This window comes from Tachyglossus aculeatus, chromosome 6 (genome assembly GCF_015852505.1).
Source record: "Tachyglossus aculeatus isolate mTacAcu1 chromosome 6, mTacAcu1.pri, whole genome shotgun sequence".
NCBI classification, from domain to species: domain Eukaryota; kingdom Metazoa; phylum Chordata; class Mammalia; order Monotremata; family Tachyglossidae; genus Tachyglossus; species Tachyglossus aculeatus.
Genome location: NC_052071.1, coordinates 58,166,886 through 58,187,125, shown reverse-complemented (window position 1 = coordinate 58,187,125; position 20,240 = coordinate 58,166,886). Strand labels below are relative to the sequence as shown.

General features: G+C 44.5%; 1 protein-coding gene and 1 non-coding gene across 6 annotated transcripts in view; one reads left to right on the top strand and one right to left on the bottom strand.

Moving 5' to 3' along the window:
* Nucleotides 1-20,240, top strand: part of DACH2 (dachshund family transcription factor 2) — a 471,250-nt gene that overhangs the window by 307,414 nt on the left and 143,596 nt on the right. The window lies entirely within an intron of this gene.
* On the bottom strand, nucleotides 11,425-11,562 carry LOC119930210. Its single transcript, XR_005451698.1, has one exon. It is a non-coding gene; the product is annotated as a small nucleolar RNA SNORA7 (small nucleolar RNA).

Genomic DNA, 20,240 nt, shown 5'->3' with positions numbered 1-20,240 from the left:
GGCGCCTACTGCATGCAGAAAACTGTGTTAAACCCTTGGGAGAGTACAGCAGAGTTAGTAGCTACTTTCTCTGCTCGAAGAGGTTTGACGCCTAATGGGATTGTATACTCACCAAACAGGAACTTGATAATATCATTACCATTCAGTCAATCGGATTTATTGAACACTTACTGTGTGCAGAGCACTGTACTAAGTGCTTGGGAAGTACAAGTCGGCAACATATAGAGACGGTCCCTACCCAACAGCGGGCTCACAATCTAGAAGGGGGAGACAGACAACAAAATAAAACTTGTAAACTGGTGTCAAAATCGTCCAAATAGAATGAAAGCTAGATGCACATAATTAACAAAATAGAATAGTAGAAGTAAAATAAATAGAGTAATAAATCTGTACAAACATATATACAGTTGCTGCGGGGAGGGAAAGGAGGTAGGGCGGGGGGCGGGGATGGGGAGGAGGAGAGGGAAAAGGCTTTGTGTTCTGATTCCCCGAATGCCTCGTTTCCTCTTCCCTCCCCATCTGGTTGACTCTTGACCATTTCCTCCAGGAATTCCTGCCGATGACCCGCCCTATGCCCTGACTTTATATGGAGTCAAGCTCTGGTCTCTGTGGACCTGCTGACCTCTACGTTGTCAGGGAAAAGCATTGAGACGTAAAATGCTCCTAGAAGGCAGGAACCTCTGGATACCCCCAAACCCCAACCATGCAACCCAGAGGGATCAAGATGCCGAGGGAAAACCTTGAAAAGAAATGGGGTGTTTTACAGAATAATAATAATAATAATAATGATAATAATTATGGTATTTCTTAAGCACTCATTACGTGACAGGAACTGTACTGAGAAGCAGCGTGGCTCAGTGGAAGGAGCCCGGGATTTGGAGTCAGAGGTCGTGGGTTCAAATCCTGGCTCCACCACTTGTCAGCTGTGTGACTCTGGGCAAGTCACTTCACTTCCCTGGGCCTCAGTTACCTCACTGTAAAATGGGGATTAAGACTGTGAGCCCCCCATGGGACAACCTCATCACCTTGTAACCTCCCCGGTGCTTAGAATAGTGCTTTGCACATAGTAAGTGCTTAATAAATGCCATTATTATTATTATTAATGAACGAATACAAGCAAATCAGGTTGGACACAGTCCCTGTATTCATTCATTCAATCGTATTTATTGAGCGCTTACTGTGTGCAGAGCACTGTACTGAGTGCTTGGGAAGTACAAGTTGGCAACATATAGAGACGGTCCCTACCCAACAGTGGGCTCACAGTCTGTACCATGTTGGGCTCATAGTCTCGATCCCCATTTTACAGATGAGGTAACTGAGGCACAGAGGAGTGAAGTTACTTGCCCCACGTCACGTGGCACGTAAGCGGCAGAGCCGGGATTACAATCCATGATCTTCTGATCCCAGGCCTAGGCTCTAACCACTACGCTGTGCTGCTTCTCTGTTCCTGAAGAGATAGCACACAGGCCAATTTGGGATGGGAAGGATTCCCGGGATGGAAGAATGGAGAGGACGAGAGAAAGAGAGAAGGAGGAAGGAGAGAGAGCCAAGTGCAGATAGTACAGTTCTTTGCACATAGTCAGCGCTTAACAAATACCATTATTATTAAGGGTAAAAGTCAGACTTGCTTACAGAGATCAGGAAAATTGAATCACCCCCTATCAACTCCCCCGCCAAAACTCTCTTTAGGGTAAACTTACTGCTGCTTTGAAAATTGGTTTTCACCTTGGATTTTCAAATAACTCTTGAGGAGTACCCCTGACGGGAGAAGCCAGGGGAAAGGGAAATGGAAGTTGCTTTTAGCAACCCCAAAGCCACAAAAAATAGAAAAGTAAATGGAAACGATGCAAAGACCCTTTAGAAGAGAACCACGTTTTGTCCTTCTAGAGGAGGACCTAGGGTTTCTTTGATTCGAGGTTGTGTTTAATAGCTCCTGTAATGGCTGCAACATGAGCCCGCAAGTCGATTTCAGCATGAATAACAACCTGTTCGTGTTTCATTTAGCTCCAAATGAGAAATTCTGTCTTTTATTGTTTTAGGAAATTAGTCTGTGTACTATTGCTCCTGGAGCTTTGTAATTAATCACCAAAGGTTATGGCTGTGGAGAGTTTGTGGGAAATAGATGCCTGAACGATTATAATTGTAGCTGTCAAATCAGAAATATAGTCATCCCCCAGTAGATCCGCCGGTTTGTTGTTTTGTTTCTGGAATGGAGGCTTTGAGGGTCACAGGGTTATTTGCAAAAGCAAAGGGAGATTTTTTTCTTTTCTTTTTTTTAACGGGCTCCACTCCATTAAAATCAACCTGGTCTGGGAAGTCCACTGAGTATCTGGTGGGGGGCCTGGGGCAGGTAACAGGGTGAGTCTTATCTCTCTAGTCCCTGTTCCTGCCCCCACAGAAAGTGAGGGTCAGCTTGTCATAGGAGATGCTTAGCATTCTGCTTTGGAGGAAGCACAATTCATGCCGTTTTACAACAAAGACAAATAGAGTCCAAGACTCCCAGAGTGAAGAAGTTGAAGGCCTCCCCCATGAGTACCCTTTCTAGGCCATTGATTTTCCTCATTTCCTCCCAAGAGATGTTTGAGCAGGTGTCAAGAAGCCATGCCGGGGTCGGGGGGGGGGGAGGGGGGCGCGGGGGTAAGGGAAAGTGTGGACTTTTTACAAGATTATTTCCATAAAAGGTTAGGGTTGAAGGGGACTTAATTCAACTCCTCACCCTTCAGACAAGAGAATTTTACAAGCACTTCAGGACTTCCAGAGAAGGACTTCCCACCCTCCCTCTCCAGGCTGCTCTTGCAGAGGTTAGGTACCTCAACCATACCTATTGAGCACTTACTGTGTGCAGAGAACTGTACTTAGCTCTTGGGAGAGTATACTATAACAGAGTTGGTAGACATGTTCCCTCCCCACTGGGTTGTGAGGGCTGCCAGGGCAGGCATCATTTTGTTGGCCACCGTTTTGTCAGCCGCCATTTCGGTGGCCATCATTGGGGCTACCTTAGCTACTTCTTGGTAGCCAATCTCAGGAGAGTGAGAAGGGAAATCAGTCAGGCAGTGGTATCGACTGAGACCCTTGTGTGAGCAGAACACTATCATAAGAGCTTGAGAGAGGACAATAGAGTTAGTAGACAAAATCCCCACCCTCCAGGAGCTGAAAGTCTAGCAGATGACTCCGTCTGTTCCTGATGCCGACTTCACCGGCTCCCCAAACTTACCACCTCTGGTGGAGCACATCAGAAGGCAGCTCTGGAGGAATGCTGGGAAAACCTTTAGACTGTAAGCTCACTGTGGGCAGGGAACGTGTCTGCCAACTCTGTTATTTCGGACTCTCCCAAGCGCTTAGCACAGTGCCCAGTGCTCTTGTCCCAGGAAGTGTTGGTCTCTGGGTGAGATGGCAGGTGGGGAGAGGGGGGAGTAGAGGAGGTATATAAAGGAAAGGGTGAGGAGGTCGGAGTCTCAACCCTTCCAAGCAGCGTGGCTCAGTGGAAAGAGCCTGGGCTTTGGAGTCAGAGGTCAGGGGTTCAAATCCTGGCTCCACCAGTTGTCAGCTGTGTGACTTTGGGCAAGTCACTTAACTTCTCTGTGCCTTAGTTACCTCATCTGTAAAATGGGGATTCAGACTGTGAGCCCCCCCATGGGACAACCTGATCACCTTGTAACCTCCCCAGCATTTTGAGTAGTGCTTTGCATATAGTAAGCACTTAATAAATGCCATTATTATTATTATTAAACCCAGCCCTTTGGGGGCATCCCGCATCCCCTTTTGCACCCCTTCCTAACCCCAGTTCTACTCAAGTTTCCCAAGACCAGCTCTAGAAAGCCCCAAGGCAGATAAATACAATCAGCAAAAGCAACTATCGATTGTTCTAGATGGAGCAGACCTAAAGACAATAATTGTGGTATTTGCTAAGCACTTCCTATATGCCAGCCACTGTCCCAAGTGCTGGGATAGATAAAAGTAATCAAATTGGGTATAGGCCCTGTCCCATGTGGGACTCACAGTCTCAATCCCCATTTTCCAGATGAAGTAACTGAGGCCCAGAGAAGTGACTGTGAGCCCGTTGTTGGGTAGGGACCGTCTCTATATGTTGCCGACTTGTACTTCCCAAGCGCTTAGTACAGTGCTCTGCAGACAGTAAGCTCTCAATAAATATGACTGACTGAATGAAGTGACTTGCCAAAGGTCACACAGCTGACAAGTGGCGGATCCCAGAATTAGAACCCAGGTCCTTCTGTCTTGTGTGTTGAGTGACCTTCTGTGTGCCTCTTTGACCTTCTTGGTGTCTCATCTGTAAAATGGGGATGAATACTGTGAGCTCTTTGTGGGACTAAGTGGGTATCTTGTATCTACCCCAGCACTTAGTTCTTAACAAAGAGGGAAAATAAATAAACTAATATGTTTGTGGAAGGGTTCCTGCTGGAGATGTCATTTCAGGAGGACTTTAAAGATGGGAAAAGCCATAACCCAGCAGGTTCCAATATTGTCTGGGAGAACTGAGCACTTCTCCCTTCCTTCTGCTGCCAACCTGCTTTGCTGGGTTCCATGAGGGGCCGTGATCATCATCAATCGTATTTATTGAGCACTTACTATGTGCAGAGCACTGTACTAAGCGCTTGGGAAGTACAAATTGGCAACATATAGAGACAGTCCCTACCCAACAGTGGGCTCACAGTCTAAAAGAGTGACAATCTGAAAGCCATGATGCCTCCCTGGGCATCAGCTGGAGAGAGGGTCGGGGGTCGCAGTCTGGAAGTGCTGTCTATTATTTTGGTGGTCTTTGTTGGTTTCAGTTGTTTCTGTGAATCAGAGTATCATGCATGAGTCAGGCAATCAATCAATAAATCAATTTTTTTAATGCTATTTGTTAAGCACTTACTCTGTGCCAGGCATTGCACTAAGTGCTGGGGTAGATGCAAGTTAATCAGTTTGAACACAGTTCCTGTCCCACACAGGGCTCACAATCTTAATCTGCATTTTGCAGATGAGGTAAATGAGGCACAGAGAAGTGAAGTGACTTGCCCAAGGTCCCACAGCAAACAAATGGTGGAACAGGGATTAGAACCCAAGTCCCTCTGGCTTCCAGACCTGAGCTTTACTTGCTAGGCCATGCTGCTTCCCAACTGAGCACTTATTGTGTGCAGAGCACTGTATTAAGCTCATGGGAGAGAAGCAGCGTGGCTCAGTGCAAAGAGCCCGGGCTTTGGAGTCAGAGGTCATGGGTTCAAATCCCAGCTCTGCCAATTGTCAGCTGTGTGACTCTGGGCAAGTCACTTCACTTCTCTGGACCTCAGTTCCCTCATCTGTAAAATGGGGATTAAGACTGTGAGCCCCACGTGGGACAACCTGATCACCTTGTATCCCCCCCAGCGCTTAGAACACTGCTTTGCACATAGTAAGCGCTTAGTAAATGCCATTATTATTATTATTATATTACAATATTCCCTGCCCATAATGAGTTCATAGTCTAGATGAGTTAGGTCTTTTGGAAGTGATCAGAAGTGAAAAGCACCGTCCTTGCCTCCCCAAAGTTTACAATTTGGATTTAAGTAAGGAGTGGACTTTTTCTGCAAAATCGCTTCTTGCCCCCCAAAGCTTTGCCTCTACAGACCCACCCCCGATGTAATCTTCCTCCCAGCTGTTGTCGATCCACTGGTAATCATGCTCTGGGAGCAGCCAAAAGGCCGTTGCCGTCAGGTGGGGAAAAATTAAAGTCAAAATCGATCACATCTGCCACTTCCCTCCCCTTCCCCCACTACCTCTCTTTCACATTAGGGGATTAGATCAGTCTGACAGGCTTGCTCTCCATGAAGGCCTGCTGCTTGTTAGGAATCCATTCTCCTCAGGTTGTTTATAGATGGATCTGTGATGATCGCTGAAGCAGTTTAAAACCTCACAAGGAGCGATCAAGACTGAAAAAGAAATGATGCGTCTTATTTGATTTAATTAGGGCAAAACTGGTCCAACATTGCTTCCCCCAAATATTTGGGGAAATTAGGGTAGATTACATCATGTTTCCTCTCATTAATTGGGAGAGTAGTCGGGCTGGGGGACCCTGCTGACCCTTGAGATTTTGTTTTTATCATTAAAAAAACCCCAAACAAACGCAATTCATGAACCAGCTGGGAGTTGAGAAGAATCAATAGTAATTAGCTTATTACCTTGCCAGAATTCAAACCCTGATCTATGGGCCACATTGACTTAAAGTATCTGCTAGTGAGTTTTGTTCTTAGAGGGAATATATAAGCATCTAAAAGATATATGTGTGCATGTACACAAACTCACACACACACATAGACTATAACTCTAACCCTTAATCAGTTCCCACCTCAGTGTTGCAACACACATTCATTGAAGTGAAAGCTTGTTTAAAAGGCTGTAATTTTTTACACAGGCCTTCATCCTACTCATGTAAATTTTATTTATAATGGATCTATTAATGAGTTCTTCCACACACTGATAATTAAAGATAAATAGCAAAAACTAAATTTTGATGAGGGTTCCGCATACATTTAAGATTGTGTAGATCATCTGTGTCTGTTAGAAGTATTTTCTGTTTCTTTTTTTTCGAGGGGGGGATGGCGGGTGTTGTTTTTTGTCAGTCAGCTAATTTTCCTCTGGAACAAGCAGAAACTCCCAATCAGTGAGTTAATGGCTTTCCATTAATTTTCTCCATCTTGTATTTTGTTTCTTTTCACCCTTCTACTCACCAACTTGTAGCTGTTCACTCCCTGTAGTCACACCATTTAATGGTATCTCACTCTCAAAACTCTTGTCTGTCACCTCTTTTGCTAATGGTTTTACCCTTGACTGAAACACCCTCCCCATAAATACCAGTGTGTATAATCTCTCTCTCTCTTTATATATAATAATAATAATGATAATAATGGCATTTGTTAAGTGCTTACTATGTGCCAAGCACTGTTCTAAGCACTGGGATAGATACAAGATAATCAGGTTGTCCCACATGGGGCTCACAGTCTTAATCCCCATTTTACAGATGAGGGAACTGAGGCACAGAGAAGATAAGTGACTTGCCCAATGTCACGCATCTGATAAGTGGCAGAGCAGGGATTAGAACCCATGACCTTTGACTCCCAAGCCCGGGCTCTTTCCACTGAGCCACGCTGCTTCTAATAATGTATATATTGTTTATATATATGTACCTACACAATATATGCCATATGATATATGCAACATGGCCTTGGGAGTCAGAAGGTTCTAGTCCAGCTCAGCCATTTTTCTGCAGTGGGATCTGATCTCAACGTTTCTGTGCCTCAGTTTTCTCATCTGTAAAAGGGGGATTAATATGGTGAGCCCCATGTGGGACAGAAACTATGTCCAACTTGACTACTGTGTATCAATCCCAGCATTCAGTACGGTGCCTGGCACATAGGAAATGCTTAACAAATAACGTAAAAAAACTACATTCTCAGTCACTGCTTCAGCAATTTCACCTTGACATACTAGTTCTGTTTTTTGTATCTTTGTTTTTCCTCTTGCTCCTCTTGTGTCTAAGTTCGTAGTAGCTGTAGCAAGAGTATTTATTTTGCAAAGGACTGTTTATAGATCAATTCACTGGCTCCTAAGGAGCTCACAATCTACGAATAATCAGGGGAGAGGGTTACCTTTTGACCATGAGATTGAAATCCCCCTTCCACGCAACACACACACACATATATATATATATATATGAACACCCCTCAGGCCAGGGACCATGAATTTTACCTGTAGTGTTATTCTCCCAAGTGCTTAGTGAAGAGCTTTGCAATCAGTAATAATAATAATAATAATGATGGCATTTGTTAAGCACCTACTATGTGCAAAGCACTGTTCTAAGTGCTGGGGGGATACAAGGTGATCAGGTTGTCCCACATGGGGCTCACAGTCTTAATCCCCATTTTACAGATGAGGTAACTGAGGCGCAGAGAAGTTAAGTGACTTGCCCCAAGTCAAACAGCTGACAAGTGGAGGAGCCGGGATTGGAACCCACAACCTCTGGCTCCCAAGCCCAGGCTCTTTCCACTGAGCCACGCTGCTTTCAGGAGGTGTTCGTTACATGCCAAAGGTGGACTGATTGATTGATTGATTGAAGGCACATATGCCAAAAGAGAGTTGGAATGCAGAGCTGGTGGGATTTAATCAGTCATATTTTTGAGTGCTTCTAAATGCTGTTCTAAGCGCTTAGGAGAGTACAGTGTAATAGAGTTGGTAGATATCCCCTCACCACAGGGAATTTACCATGTAGAGGGGGAGACCAATATTAAAATATGTACATCAGTGCCGTGGGTCTGAGGGCGGAATGAATATCAAGTGCTTAAAGGATACAAATCCAACTGCAAAGGTGACAGAGAAAAGGGAGGAAGTAGAAGAAATGAGAGCTTAGTCAGACAAGGCCCACCTTTTGGAGGAGATGTGATTTTAATAAGACTTTGAAGATGTGGAGAGTGAAAGTCTGTCAAATGTGAATGTAGGTATGTACCGTATATCATATCTATCCGTTCTGCCTCCTCCAAATAGCCAGAACCCCAACTGTGTGATCATGAGAGCTTAATGATTATCAGGCTGTTTGGGGAGCATTTCCAACTTTCCTATGTAAAAGCGATTTGCGTCTGAATTACTTTTAAGGAGGAGGCAGGAGTTCTGACCTTCAAGTGGTCCAGATTCCCATTTCACAGGTCTGTAGTTCATATGCCGAGGGCAAAATGACTTATGGGAATGGTGTGGGTGTGCCGTGTGAAAGGGCAGGCGAGCTGCTTGGAACGTCTTATGGAGAAAGTGTGCTGCTGCAATGATGTTATGAAGATGGGGTTGCTTGTGAAAATGGTGGGATGGGTGAACCAGAGCTTGTGAAAATGGTGTGCCCGGATGACAGTGCTCTGCACACAGTAAGTGCTCCATAAATACAATTGAATGAATAGAGTCAGTGAAAGTGGCATGTCAGAAGCTGTGCTCGTGAGGAACAGCTTGTGAAACGGCTCTTGTCATTTCCTGCCCTGCCACTTCTGGGACCAGGGGAACCGCGAAGCGCTTTGCCAAAGACAAGACCCCATCAGAGACACCACATCATCCCGAGGAGGACCACACTCATTTTTGCTTTGTAGACTTTGGCTTTACTCTGCTGGATTTACTTATTATTATTTTTTCTTTCCCCAGAGAGATATCAAGCAGCGCTAAGTGTATTTCAGTGGTATTTCCTTAGGAAGTCCAAATGTTATTTTGCAGGCAGCCCCTGTAATTGTTTGATTTCCAGACAAGTTAGGTCAGAAAGGGAAGGGAAAATTAAAAAAAAAAAAAGGGGAAAGGATTGAGGTTTTGGCGTATGAGGAATCAGGGGAAAGGGCCTGGTACAAAGAGGTTGTTTTTTTTTTTTTTTTAACCATACCTGCCACGCAGTTTTCTCATAAATGCAAACATCCTTCACAATCTGTTTAAAAAACCACAAATACATCACTCAGAGGAATATTTAAGGAACCATCGGGAGGGAAAAAACTCATTGGTTTAATGGAACGCTGTCAAGGCAAATCAGCCTCACAAACGACACCGGGGCAGAATTGATACTTTTGCACTGACATGTTAAAAGAAAACCCCATGCATTATTTAGAAAACCCAGAAACCTGTCAGCTGGGTGATTGCCGAGTTAGCAGAAGCGCGGGGAAGCAGCTCAAGTTGAAAAGAAACGCGTAGGCACAGATCTATATTGTAACCTTTCATGTTCTACACCCACCATGAATACCCAGCTATTACACGGTCAGCATTTTTTCGTTTCTCCCTTTTAAATTTTCAAGTGCTTCAAAAAGTCAAAAGAGGTGGGTTCTTTTATTCGGAGAAAGCAGAACGCCCAGCCTGTTATTTTACTGTAGAGGAACGATGACAAGACCAAAGAACAGAAGGGTTTCTTTCTTTTTTTTCCATCCTATGAGCGCAGTGGCTTTTGCCTGAAAGTCAGGGTTTCTGTTGTCGAAGCAGGTAGGCCTGTTTCTTTCCATCCTTCCCCATTCATATTAAGAAGAAAGCTTTTCTTCAAGAAAAAGGCTCTTGTCTCACAAAGGGGAATTGTTTCCTAGGGCTGTTTCTAAACCACTGCCTCGTTGGGTCTCTATAGGATCACATTAGTTTCTGGGAGACCAAGAGGAATGATATCATGACTATAATTAGTGGTCACTGTTGTTATTAATAATACTATAGTGTTCTCCGAGTGTGTTAACTCCCTGAGCTCTCTCACTTATATTATGTACCCTCTATCAACTTTAGCAAAGAGGGTAGGGGGAAGGGATGAGATGATATCATCCCTATTTGATGAGTTGGAAACCTCAAAGTGTGGAGTGATCAGTTAATCAATCAATCAATCTTTCATATTTATCGAATGCTTACTGTGTATTATTATTTTTCTAGACTGTGAGCCTGTTGTTGGGTAGGGACCGTCTCTATATTTTGCCAACTTGTACTTCCCAAGCGCTTAGTACAGTGCTCTGCACACAGTAAGCGCTCAATAAATACAATTGAATGAATAAATGCATGCAGAGCACCGTATTAAGCACTTAGGAGAGTACAGTATAACAGCATTGAACAGGTGATAGACACATTCCCCGCCACTACCATTTTAGAGTCTAGAAGATCAAGTGGCTTCACTGACGTTTCCCAGTAATCAGTCAATGGTATTTATTGAGCGCTTACTCTATGCAGAGCAACATCTTAAGCACTTGGGAGGGTATAATACCAGAGAATTAGCAGGCACGTTCCCCACCTGTAATGAGCATATGGTCTATAGGGAGAGACAGACATTCTTGTCTTGTCTTATGCCATTGTGTTGTCTCCGACCCATAATGATGATGATGATGGCATTTATTAAGCACTTACTATGTGCAAAGCACTGTTCTAAGTGCTGGGGAGGTTACAAGGTGATCAGGTTGTCCCACAGGGGGCTCACAGTCTTCATCCCCATTTTACAAATGAGGTAACTGAGGCACAGAGAATAATGATAACAATAATGATGGCATTTATTAAGCACTTACTATGTGCAAAGCACTGTTCTAAGCACTGGGGAGGTTACAAGGTGATCAGGTTGTCCCATGGGGGGCTCACAGTCTTAATCCCCATTTTAGAGATGAGGTAACTGAGGCCCAGAGAAGTTAAGTGACTTGCCCAAAGTCACTCAGCTGACAGTTGGCAGAGCTGGGATTTGAACCCATGACCTCTGACTCCAAAACCCAGTCTCTTTCCACTGAGCCATAGCGGCACCATGGACATATCTCTCCCAGAACGCCCCCACCTCCATCTGCAATCGTTCTGGTAGTGGATCCATAGAGTTTTCTTGGTAAAAATACAGAAGTGGTTTACCATTGCCTCCTTACCTGCTCAGTAAACCTGAATCTCCATGCTTGATTCTCTCCCATGCTGCTGCTGCCCAGCACGGGGGAGTTTTGACTTTGTAGCAGATTGCCTTCCACTCACTAGCCACTGGCCAAGCTAGGAATGGAACGGGTAGGCTTCTGCTTGACTCTCCTTCCTATAGTCAAGACTGGTAGAGGACTGGAATCTTTCCAGTTGTGACCCTGAGAGGCGAAGACAGACATTAATATGAATAAATAGGTGATTTATAATAAATCATTTAAACACAGCCGGTCAGAAGTCTTGGCCCAGAGCTCTTCCCTACTGCCCTGTTCTTCGCTACAGAGCAGAGAAGCAGAAGCAGCGTGGCTCAGTGGAAAGAGCGAGGGCTTGGGAATCAGAGGTCATGGGTTTGAATCCAGGCTCTGCCACCTGTCAGCTGTGTAACCTTGGGCAAGCCACGTAACTTCTCTGTGCCTCAGATACCTCATCTGTAAAATGGGGATTAGGACTGTGAGCCCCACGTGGGACAACCTGATCACCTTGTATCGCCCCAGCACTTAGAACAGTGCTTCACTCATAGTAAGCACTTAACAAATACCATAATTATTATTATTATTATTACAGGGGTCATGACTACTAATTCTACAGTACTCTTGCAAGCATTCCATATGTGGTTGCATAATGGAATGTAAGCTCCTTGAGATAGGGATTGTTTCTACTAAGTCTTTCATACTCTCCCAAGCACTCAGTATAGTACTCTGAACACAGTGGATTGGTATCTCCTTGAGGGAAAGGAGTGTACTTGCTAACTCTACTGTGCTCTCCCAAGGCCTCAGTACAGAATTCTGAACATAACAAACTGTAAACTCTTTGAGGGCAGAGATTGTGTCTATTGGTACTCTACCTAGTGCTTTTAGACTGTGAGCCCACTGTTGGGTAGGGACTGTCTATGTTGCCAATTTGTACTTCCCAAGCACTTAGTACAGTGCTCTGCACATAGTAAGCACTCAATAAATACAATTGATTGATTGATTGATTGCTCTATAGAGGAGAGTAAGCACTCCATAATTGCTTTGGATTGTTTGATATGATTACTCCACAGAGAAATGTCCTAGTTTCCACCCTCCCACATCCTTAGGTCTGGGCAACTCCATTTTACTCCATGTTAATCTGGATCCATTCTTGGCTGGCTATGGAGAGAGAGTCCACGGGAGCTCGATCAAAGGAAATGGCAATTTAGAGGAACATCATGGCCTAATGGAAAGAGCTCCGGCCTGGGAGTCATTCATTCATTCATTCATTCATTCAGTCAGTCAGAAGGACTGAAGGACCTGAGTTGTAATCCTGATTCTGCCATCTGCCTGCTGGGTGATCTTGGGCAAGTCACTTCACTTCTCCGTGCCTCAGTTCCCTCATCTGCAAAATGGGGATCCCATCCCTGTTTTCCCCCCTTTTTAGACTGTGAGCTCCATGTGGGACCTGATTATCTGGTTTCTGGTGTTTCTTACTACCCATCAGCAAGGGGACTCGAGAAGTTCAGTGGCCAGTGCCATCGCATGAAAGACCAGTTGGGAAGGGCAAGGCCAAACCTCTCATGGGCTACCTTCATCCTACGCTGGGGTTCTGGATTTGGGCCTTCAGAGAATCTACCAGCCAGGAGGTGGTCCGTCTCATGGAGTGACAGATGAGTGCTCTCCCCTCTGGACTGCTCCATCCTTATCATTATCTGCTGGAAGCATTTATGAAAATACATCTGGCACATATTGCAGTGCAGGAAGCAATCATGGTGGCTGATTAGATCACATCATCGCCTCTGGGCTAGCCACAGCAGCCACGATGGTTGTCAGGGAGTGAGAAGGAAGAGAAGCCTGTGTCTGGAGGATTATACTGGAGCAAATTCAGTCCTGTTGCTTATTTCTAAGAGCCTGGGGGACATAGCGGGTAGGAGAGCAGGCAGGGCAGTGACATGGCTCAGGAGTGGATGGCTGGAATTCCCGGGGAAAAGCTCAGAGAACACGTTGTGGAGATGCAGTCAGTGCTCTGAGAAAGTGTGGCCTGTGCATTAGGCGATCCAAGTGTTGAGAACTCAAATTGTCATGCTCACCGTTTCTCTCGATATGGTTTCTCTCGATATGCACCATGTGTCTAAACAGGTGAGCATTGTCATAAGAACGATCCCTGATTTGATGTCATCCTCCACCCTAAGCATGTAGGGAAAGCGCACGTGATGGAGGAACTGAGAGAAGTGGATCTGCTCCAACTTGGGAAGATGTAGAAAGAATGATGATACTTGTGGTATTATGTGCTTATTGTGTACCAAGCACTGTGAGCTCACAGTCTCAATCCCCATTTCCCAGATGAAGCAACTGAAGCCCAGAGATGTGAAGTGACTTGTCCAAGGTCATTCATTCATTCATTCAATCATATTTATAGAGCATTTACTGTGTGCAGAGCACTGTACTAAGCACTTGGCAAGTACAAGTCAGCAACATATAGAGATGTTCCCTACCCAACAACGGGCTCACAATCTAGAAGGGGGAGACAGACAACAAAACAAAACAAGTAGACAGGTGACAAAACAAAACGTGTAGACAGGTCACCCAGGGGACAGGTGGCAGAGCTGGGATGAGTACCCAAGACCTTCTGATTCCCAGGCCCATGCTCTAGCCACCAGGCCATGTTGCTTTTTTGAAGAACCCAGGAAAATTGTCACCATTCCAATTCACACCCAGGAGAGTTGGGATTGGGGGCGGAACCAGTGTGGAGAGAGAGCTCATACCTTTTAATGGATTATAGGTTAGGGAGAGTCTAGCTGGTTAAAATATGGTCTATCCTCATTTTCCGAAGTCTCTGTGGGAAACGGGGTTCAGAAGAAAGATGGTTTCTTTACCCCCCTCGGCCTCTGACCTTCCCCCACCGTTTCCACCTTTCACTCGGCCTGCCAGACAAACCGTACGCTGAAATAAGTTCCCCGTTTGTAAGGAGTGCATTAACTCTTTCAGGCCACGAGGGCAGGTCACAGACCGTTGAAGACCTCATTTATTAATTGGACTCAGGTGCGTCAAAGAGTTAATGCGAATATGAGTAATTCCTTCCGTCGTCCTTTGTCAGAGCAGATCCATTATTTCTATAAACGTCTTCCGCTCGCTTAGCGAGATCATCTGCCGCGTATCTGAAAGTGCTGCCAGCAGCAGAACTTTATGGCCGGGCTCGGACGCAGCCGGCAGAAACTTTCCCTAAGTAAACTCGTAACGGAATAAAGTGCAAGGATCGTGGACTTTAGCCACTGCACAGCACTCGGGATGGATTCCCCAGTCTCAGTGCATTAGGGTTAATGGGAACTGCGTGCCTTCGTTGAGAGAAAATGCATACCTCTCAGTTTGTCTTTCAGCCGTTCACCATCTTCTGTCCTTGATTTATCTAGCCCGTTCCATTCATTCATTCCTTCAGTCATATTTCTTGAGGGCTTACTGTGTGCAGAGCACTGTACTGAGTGCTTGGGAGAGTAAGAAGCAGCGTGGCTTAGTGGAAAGAAGCATCGTTGCTCAGCGGAAAGAGTACGGGCTTTGGAGTCAGAGGTCATAGGTTCAAATCCTGCCTCTGCCGCTTGTCAGCTGTGTGACTTTGGGCAAGTCACTTAACTTCTCTGAGCCTCAGTTCCCTCATCTGTAAAATGGGGATTAAGACTGTGAGACCCACATGGGACAATATGATCACCTTGTAACCTCCCCAGTGCTTAGAACAGTGCTTTGCATATAGTAAGCACTTAATAAATGTCATTATTATTATTATTCTTATTATTATTATTATTAAAGAGCCCGGGCTTGGGAATTAGAGGTCATGAGCTCTAATCCCAGCTCCACCACTTGTCAGCTATGTGACTTTGGGCAAGCCACTTAACTTCTCTGTGCCTCAGTTACCTCCTCTGTAAAATGGGGATTAAGACTGTGAGCCCCATGTGGGACAACCTGATCACCTTGTGTCTTCCCCAGTGCTTAGTACAGTGCTTGGCACAGAGCAAGTGCTTAACAAAGGGCACTATTGGTATTATTATTATTACAATACAACATTAACCAGTCACATTCCCTGCCCACAGCGAGCTTACAGTCTAGAGTTGCAGTTCCCTCGCATACAATCTGAGAACCGTGGCCTGGCTTTCACAGCCGAAAGACAAGTGGGTGCCATAGAATCCATGCCATAGAATCCAAATCATCGAGATGTAGCGCTTGCAAGTCGGTGAAAGTTCGGCGGTCTAAATTTCCTCTGAAGCGCCTGGCATTGTGTCTTAGTCGGGCAGAGGGCGAATACCTCCGGACACCTGCAAGGGAAATAACAGGAGGGAACTTTTTGGTATATGCTTCTCTTTGCCAGAGGAATTGATAAGCTGTTCACCCTGAGCTAATGTCAGGGATGCAAATGGGACATTCGGAACAGTTCGGAAGCCAGAGCCTTTTCATGCCTGTCACCTTGCCGATCCTTTTCGGATTTATAGTCTCCGAGTGCAGAGGTCTCAATCTTCAAAGCTGGAAAAACAGAGGTGCGGCATGAACTAATCTTCATTTTTTCCCCCTATCTTCTTACAGCAGCACTAATGGAAATGTATTTTGTTTAATGACTCTGAAATCCTGTTTGTAATTAGATGTGGGAATTGGTCTTACTTTGTAACAGATGATACTGGAATAATAATCCGAGAGCTGCTACGCTGAGACCACTATCCTCTTAAATCCATATCATTTTTCATTTTATTGACAGGAAATCTGGGTGAGGCACAAAGGGATTGATTTTAAAACGCAGGAAAATAAGATCTATGAAAAACCTCCCCTCAAAGCTCCTGCGTGTTTCTTCAGATACTAAACAAATAGGGAAAGTTAAAGGGTCTTCTCCTCTATCTTTGTTTCAGTCAACAAGCTTTCCTCGTCGGGGCTCTGGCAGGCATGCTGCCCGTGAATCTTACCGCAAAGAAAACCCTGGAAACTTGAGTGAAAGCCATAGGGAGGCCCACCGTGCCAACGTGGGTTGGATTTCCGAAGGCTTATTTGAAATGATGAATTTGGTCCCCTTCGGATGGTTTTTATAGTCACGAATGAAGCAATTAAAAGTAGACTAGACACCCACAAGCTCCGTGTGTAACGGTGATTCTCTTCCCTAAATTCGGGTGCCATAAATTATCATGACCGCCTGACAGTCAGGAAGGGGTTTTTTTTTTTCTTCATCGGTAACTTTTAAATTTAATGATAATGGATAGGGCCTTCTGTTAAGAGGCTGGAAGAGAAGGGAAATGTACTCAGAGAGGAGAAGACCCCCGTGACAAACCAGATCACCCCTCCTTTGGTAACAGTGGTTCAGTGCCACGGCTGGCTCCTCTAGACTGGAAGCTCCTTGTGGGCAGGGAACGTGTCTACCAACTCTGTACCCCTCCAAGTGCTTAGTACAGTGCTTTGCGCACAGTGAGAGCTCAATGAATACCATTGATTGGTCGAAGGGAGCTAGTGTCAGATAAATCCTGGGAAGAGAAAATGCAGTGGGAAAGATCGGTGGTGGGCCCCATGAAGTGAGCCCGCTGTTGGGCAGGGACCATCTCTATATGTTGCCAACTTGTACTTCCCAAGCGCTTAGTACAGTGCTCTGCACACAGTAAGCGCTCAATAAATATGATTGAATAAATGAATGAAATGAAGAGCCAAAATAACAGAGGTCCCAGGAGGCTGATTCAGACCCTTGCCAAAGGGCTGTGGGCTTCTAGAGGTGGGGATTGTGACAAGCGCTTAGTCTGGGGCTCGACTCACATGGAAGGAACTCAGTAAATAGCAGGGTGTCTTGCAACATGGCAGAGTGGATAGGGCACTGTCCTGGGAGTAAGAAGGACCTGGGTTCTAATCCCAGCTCTGCCATTTGTCTGCTGTGTGATCTTGAGTAAGTCACTTCACTTCTCTGTGCCTCAGGGACCTCATCTATAAAATGGGGATTAAGACCCATGAACCCCACATGGGACGGGGACTGTGTCCGACTTGATTTGCTTGTATTCATTCCAGTGCTTAGTACAGTGCCTGACACATAGTAAGCACTTAGCAAATACCACAATTATTATTATTATTATTATTATTATTATTATTATTATTATTATTATTATTATTATTATTGTGATTGAAAGGAAGGACAGACAGGGGAACCCTCATTTCCCCTGAAGATTTAGTGAGGGAAAGTCTCTTGGGTGAGATATGATGTTATCAATGGACTGTAAACTTCTTCAGGGCAGGAATGTCATCTCCCAACTCTACTGTACTTGCCCAACAGCTTAGAAAAGTATTCTGCACAATTCTGTGTTATTGTATTCTCCCAAGTGCTAAAAACAGTGCTCTGTACCCAGTAAGCACTCAACAATACCACTGATTCAATGATTACCTACAGGTGCTCAATAAATGCTACTGACCCCTAGACTGTAAGCTCTCATGGGCAGGGAATGTGTCTGTTATTTTGTTATATTGTACTCTCCAAGCATTTAGTACAGAGCCCTGCACATAGTAAGTGCTCAATAAATTAGACTGATTGACTGACTGGGCGATTAATCACCACACATGTTTCCCTTCCAGGTGTCTAGGATGGGGAGGGGCTGCTTTCAGAAATGGCCCTGGCTGACACCCCCTTCATGCTTTCTCAGGCCTCTCCCCTTCCCCTGTCTGCCCAGATTTAAGTACCAGTCAGACTGGGCAAATGTTAATTATTTTCCAGACAGGATACAGTTCCTTCTTTTCACTCTGAATCTTATTTTTAAAAGAAATTACCCTTGGGGTAGGAGGCATTGTAATGATAAAGAAACTAAGAAAAATAAGACGAAGAAACTAAGAAAAATAAGGTGAAGAGTTAAACCTGACAAATGAAGAAAAATATTTTTTGTTGTTTTGATTTTTTTTTTTTTTTACTGCCTCCTGATGACAATGCTAAGTCTGCTTGGGTAAGGAGAATATTCCACAATAAAGGTGGGAATCTGAGAGCGTTCTCCCTTCCTGGAAACGTCAGTGATTTTGGGAGATAAATTTGTGCCATCTTTTCAGATAAGTCAGTGATACACAGTTCCTGGCTCTGTCATTAAGCTGGGCTAAGAGTCAAATGTTTAGGTCTCACCCAAACAAATGGAGACAGAAAGCTATCGGAGTACATGGAAAGCAGTTTGACTTGAAACCCTGGAACCAAAGTTTATTTTAATATTTGTCTCCCCCTCTAGACTATAAGCTCCTTGTGGGTGGGAAATATGTCTACCAACTCATTCATTCAGTTGTATTTATTGAGCGTTTACTGTGTGTGGACCACTGTACTAAGCACTTGGGAAGTACAAGTCGGCAACATATAGAGACGGTCCCTACCGAACAACGGGCTCACAGTATCGAACTCTCCCAAGTGCTTAGAACAGTGATCTGCACACAGTAAGCACTCAATAAATATTGAATAACAAACTCATAGGCAATCTGGGGGTGTTTCCAAGTTTCATCACAAATGGTTGGATGGACCTGTGTACCCTGACTTGAGCTCTTAATCGTTTCCTGGGGGAAAGAAAAAAGGTGTTACAGTAAAGAGTGCTTAACAAAGTCTAGTTTCCATAGGAAATTATGTAAACTGCATTAATACATTCTGAAATTCTAAAAAAATGAGACAGCAATTGGAATTTACAAGCTTCATGTGGGCAGGGAACATGCCCACCAACTCTCTTGTACTGAACTCTCCCAAGAGCTTATTAATAATAATAATAATGATGGCATTAGTTAAGCACTTACTACGTGCAAAACATTGTTCTAAGCACTGGGGAGGTTACAAGGTGATCAGGTTGTCCCATGGGGGGCTCACAGTTTTAATCTCCATTTTACAGATGAGGGAACTGAGGCACAGAGAAGTTAAGTGACTGGCCCAAAGTCACACAGCTGATAGTTGGCAGAGTAAGGATTTGAACCCATGACCTCTGACTCCAAAGCTCATGCTCTTTCCACTGAGCCATGCAGTACTCTGCACAGCATAAGTGTTTAATAAATGATTGATTCATATTAAAAAACAGTGCTGTGAGCCCACTGTTGGGTAGGGACTGTCTCTATATGTTGCCAACTTGTACTTCCCAAGCGCTTAGTACAGTGCTCTGCACACAGTAAGTGCTCAATAAATACAATTGATTGATTGATTGATTGATGATAAGTAAGTAGAGTTGCCTGAACAAATGGCAGTGTAAAAATGTACCAGTAAGGAGATTTTGAGTTTGATTTCTCTGTGCATATATGATGATTCCCTACTCAATTTTCTAAAGGTTCCTTTCCTCGAATTCAGCAAAAAGGCATCTTATGCTATCAGATCTTCCACCTTCTATGCTAATAGATGTCATTACCAAATTCTAAATTGAAATGGGCTTTAATCTCTCTGTGGATTCAGTCATACTCCTTCCAAGGGAGGAGATAGGTAGTGCTTCAGGTCTAGCTCTCAATGGATGCCCTTATTACAGATGGAAGTGGAGGGTTTTGTCATTTTGAGTCCATGGAGCAGATTGGTTCCTGAAGAAAATGGCCAATGTCTCAAAGAATAGAAGAACAGGATAGATTCTCCCCTTGCATGATATGGGTTAATAATAATAACAATAATAATAATCACGGTATTCGTTAAGCTTCTACTATGCGCTAAGCTCTGGGGTTTATATAAGGCAATCAGGACCCACAGGGGACTCCCACTCTAAGGGGGAGAGGACGAGTATTGAATCCCCATTTTGCAGATGAGGAAAATGAGGCCTAGAGAAGTTAAGCGACTTGCCCAAGACCAATCAATCAATCAATCATATTTATTGAGCGCTTACTATGTGCAGAGCACTGTACTAAGCGCTTGGGAAGTACAAATTGGCAACATATAGAGACAGTCCCTACCCAGCAGTGGGCTCACAG